At 39.7% G+C, this 3,653-nt stretch overlaps 1 pseudogene; it reads left to right on the top strand.

Moving 5' to 3' along the window:
- Window positions 1-392: 392 nt before the first annotated feature.
- On the top strand, window positions 393-1,388 carry LOC107659218 (uncharacterized; annotated as a pseudogene).
- Window positions 1,389-3,653: the final 2,265 nt, after the last annotated feature.

The raw sequence follows: 3,653 nt of genomic DNA, 5'->3' as shown, positions 1-3,653 counted from the left end.
GCTAAGACTAAGAAACTAAAGCAGGCTCCGTAACGTAGCTATCACGACTAGTGATATGCGCATACAATACTCGGCAGCCTGAAAAAAGGGTGACCTCTGGTGGTGATTGAACGGAAGTCCATGGACAGGATTCGTGACAATAACTTCCTATTAATTTAATATAATGAGTGAGTATACTACAGAATACTAATATGCTGGAACTGTGGCTTAATTTAGTTGATGTCCTGAGTCATTGCCATATCTTTCATATAGTAGTAACTGAGGGTTTACTCGCACTCTACTACACATTGTGTCCACAGCCCCTTTAGCTGTGACTATATTAATAATACATCAAGGTCTTTTATATTTTTCTGCTTAAATATGTGTAAATGTCTGTATTTATATCACACGTATTTCTTCATGTTACAGATGGTCAAAATAGTCCTGAAGTCAAAACCTGGTGGAGACAAAATAATGTTTGAATACGATAAAACCAAAACTTTGTCAGACAGCACCCGCAGACAGTTGGTTAACATGCTCGTTGCCGACATGATTGAAGCTCATGGGTAAGAATTTTAATATAAATGATGGATTATGAATATGGTCTGAGTTAAAAAAAATTGTTTCAAGTTCCCTTTTAGACTGATTTATGTTGAAAGGTTGTCTTGTCCCCAATTCCCTTTGTTTACCAATGTCCCTGCTTTATGACTCAAAACAGAAGAACTCCTCCACAAACTGCGGACTAAGTATGCTCTAGGTATTGTCACTTTGTTTCCTAACCTGGAGGACCCATATTCTAAAAACGGATATGTAAGTGCTTTTTTTTCAGATTATACAGTTCTAAAAAAAAATATTCACTTTAAAAAAATTTAATTTTGTATATTTTATATTTTATATTTGCCTTCATTTTTTTTTTTTTTTACTCGTTTACTGGGCTCTTTTTTTTTTTAGGAGCACTTCATCTAGCGGCATTGGGAACCTGGCCTGGCGCTTAAAAACTGTAAAGAGAAGTACTGCAGTTGGTGAAAAAAACAGACCCGAGTCAACTGAAGCCAACAATGGTCCACTCTCAGAGAGAGTACCATTTTCAAACACCGAACAGCTGACCGGAGATGAGTGCAGAGAGGCGATATCAACTATGAAACACACTTCAGATGAGACCGTTGTTAGGGAAAAAATGAAGATAACATTTCAATACAGACAGGCTATGGTCCATAGTCCAGAGAAGTCTCTAGATGTATTGGACATGTTCCCTAGATTCCTGGACACGCCTGGCCTTGTAAGTATAAGTCGTAGTCTGTTTAATATTGTGTCCACTACCTCAAGTTTTATAAGTGTTTGTTCTGTTTTTTTGTTTTTTTTTACAGATTGAACAAGATGTTTTGCTACTGTTTGGAGAAGAGATCTAAGGAAAGTTTCTGGCAAAGTGGCCAACCTACTTCAAACAGAGTGATAAATGACAGCAAAGGATTGCCCTCCAGTCACCACATTGAGGAACTCATCAAAGATGCTCAGCGTGAACCTGGTGATGGTAAGATTTAACACATATCATAAAAAGGAATCATGGGCACAAGGACCAAAGACAATAATAGCTTTGCTATCTGTTGTGTTTTGATGCTTCATAACACTTATTTTGAGTACTTGTCCAGTCCAGTTACTTATCTTTTTTTTTTATTCTTTCTTGGTCTATTTTAGACTCTACAGGGTGGGATAGTGACATCTCAGCCTTACTGTTGCTGCTGTTATCTCCTGCCCCCAACTCCAAAAGGCACAAGAAGGCAGCAAAGATCAGCCCCCTTCAGGCAGCTGACCATGTGGTGCGATTTCTTAGGGTGAGTTGTAACCCTTTAGGCGCCAGGGATTTTTGGAAAAAATGCTGGATTTTGACATCAAGATTTCAAAAGCTTGTGGCTTGAAAGGGCTTAAAGATAGAGATCTACTGTAAATTAGAAAAATGTTGGGCATGACCGAAAGTTTATGTGGGGTGTAAATATACTCATCTAATTTGCATATTATGACGTCATCGGGGCGGCCATCTTGCATTTCATAATATTCAGGAAATAGTAGATATTGAATTGATGTTTTAACTTATTTGCAAGTTTTTTTTGTGTCTTTTTATCCTCATTCCAAATGATCAGAAAAGAGTAAACCAACAATAAAACAGGAGAAAGTACTAAATTATTACTATATTACTATACTATATAGTAGTAAAACGCATGTGAACAGTAGCCTACTTTTTGATCAGTTCATCAGTAATATTAAGGAAAATATATATATGGAGTGGATGTTTGAACTTTTTTCAAAAGTTTTGATGTGAAGACTTTTTTGTATTTTTATCCTCATTCCAAATGATCAGGAAAAGAGGAAATCAACAGTAAAACAGGAGAAAGTAGTAAATTATTACTATAGTACTGTGTCATAGTAAAATGCATGTGCCTATTTTTTGATCAGTTGACCAGCTATCTGCCCAATCAGGTATCTAGGTGACAAAGTTTATAGTTCTTGAGAGTATGGTACCTCTCATTGCATGGCACAGTGCTCAGACCTACCCCATACTGACTGCACCTGTACTTTGTAAGGGTGCAGCACTGGTCAAATCTTCATCTCCTAGATAACCAACAGGCTCATCAAAGCGTTTGATCCAGTCCTGATACACTTCTCCATTTCTCAAAAAAACCCAGCCACCATTGTTATCATTATTTCCAGCCCTATTTAGAGCCAGATCACACCTGCTGCCTCTACCACGTCTCCCAGCTCTCCCATGCACAGCACGGCCACGTGCACCGCGGCCACTCCCACCTCTTTGGGGCGCTGGATCCAAAGAGCTAGTGCTACTTCCAGCCCTATTTCACCTACCCCTGCTGCCTCTACCTCTAGCAACAGCTCTCCTATGGACACTACGACCACGTCCACCGCTGCCACCCCCATCCCCGTTGGGCAAAGGGTCGAAATGATCACTTGTTTGTGCTTCGTGAACACTCTCGCCTTGCACGGCGGCACCATTGCGCTGCAAAGATGTACCGGGAGAAGTGCGATCATTAGATGACCGATAGTCATTTCCAAAAGGCAAATATTCCCCTTCAGAGTCAGAATCTGCGAATAACATTTGCAACACATCCTCACGGTACAACTTTTTATTAGCCATTTGGCGATTTTCTCTCACAAATCTCACAATTTACTCAACGCTATGAACTGAACTGCTTCCGCATCAATGACACGATAGCTCACTTGCGCTGCTATTTGCTTGAACACTTTGAATAGCAACATGACATCATTTTGGTCTAGAATCGAAGTACTACATGTCTGCCATCTAGTGGTAGGGAATACAAATGAGATATTACACCATATTAGGATCTACAGCCTATTTTATTAAGTATGACGTCTTGTCGCAATTTTGCGACTTTGGCGCTTAGAGGGTTAATAGGAAGACAGTGCAGTGTTGACAGAACCGGGCTAATATGGTCATACTTCCTGGTTCTAATAAGAACTCTAGCTGCTGCATTTTGGACCAGCTGAAGTTTGTTTATTAAGCATGCAGAACAACCACCCAATAAAACATTACAATGCCTTACAGCCGTCTGGAGCTCTTGGAGTTGTGGCATTCTGCTTCGGGTGGATTTGTTCCTAAAGTTGATCTGTCGGAAATCAATTTTAAGATCAGGAAGAGGGGTCGC

This window comes from Sinocyclocheilus anshuiensis, unplaced genomic scaffold (genome assembly GCF_001515605.1).
Source record: "Sinocyclocheilus anshuiensis isolate Anshui unplaced genomic scaffold, SAMN03320099.WGS_v1.1 scaffold625, whole genome shotgun sequence".
Classification (NCBI taxonomy): domain Eukaryota; kingdom Metazoa; phylum Chordata; class Actinopteri; order Cypriniformes; family Cyprinidae; genus Sinocyclocheilus; species Sinocyclocheilus anshuiensis.
This window is presented reverse-complemented; position numbering and strand designations above follow the sequence as displayed.